The following is a 704-nucleotide window of genomic DNA, read 5'->3' as shown; positions in this document are numbered from 1 at the left end:
ATCATAACTTTTACTGGCCTTAGGCCTATAATGTTTAGATGGGCAGAAAGTTATACTATGCCACTTTTAAACACTTAAATGCACCTTCGTCACGGATGGCAATAGGTATGGCAGAGAGATTGATGGTGCTTACGTTATAACAACACTCAGTGAAACGAATGGCCACTGTGCCAGCGTACTCCACCATTCACTACGGGTTCACATCAAACACTGACGCCGTTCGGTTCGTTCGAACGGTTCAGACCAAACCTCCCCTCCTGCCTCCGTCCCTCCCCTTCGCCCTCATCACCACGACACCGCACATACACATACCTCCCAGCCACGCCTACCAACAACCAACTCGCTCGTTCCTTTTTTCTTTGTCCTTTTCTTTATTCCTAACCGCACTCACTCGGATGCGCAATTTTGTTTGAATGTCTTAGGCCAAACGTGCAAAAAATAGATATTGCGAAAGGATGAGAAATAGTAGCTATGGACTTTGCCCTTTCTCTGCTTGGACCAAGTTGAAGTGCTAAGTTTCTTCTAAACTTCGCTCGACGGTTTTATCTTTATTCTCCCAGTTCTTTTCTTAATTTATGACGTGTAATCGGATTGATTATGTCGAGCTTCTGCTCGCTTAATGTTCACACACGAAAGCTAACTCTTTACAGTATACTCCCCTCTGCATTCCCTTTCAAAATTGAAATTGAAAATTACTTTGACGT

The 704-nt window shown here is 43.8% G+C and overlaps 1 protein-coding gene across 1 annotated transcript in view; it reads right to left on the bottom strand.

Annotated features, from left to right (window-relative positions):
• Nucleotides 1–203, bottom strand: part of LOC137619891 (potassium voltage-gated channel subfamily H member 2-like) — a 913,085-nt gene extending 912,882 nt beyond the window's left edge. Inside the window, exon 1 of the mRNA XM_068350179.1 lies at nt 134–203. The gene's annotated coding sequence lies outside the window, so the exon portion shown is untranslated. The remainder of the gene's footprint in view (nt 1–133) is intronic.
• Nucleotides 204–704: the final 501 nt, after the last annotated feature.

Source organism: Palaemon carinicauda, chromosome 26 (assembly GCF_036898095.1).
Source record: "Palaemon carinicauda isolate YSFRI2023 chromosome 26, ASM3689809v2, whole genome shotgun sequence".
NCBI lineage: Eukaryota > Metazoa > Arthropoda > Malacostraca > Decapoda > Palaemonidae > Palaemon > Palaemon carinicauda.
This window is presented reverse-complemented; position numbering and strand designations above follow the sequence as displayed.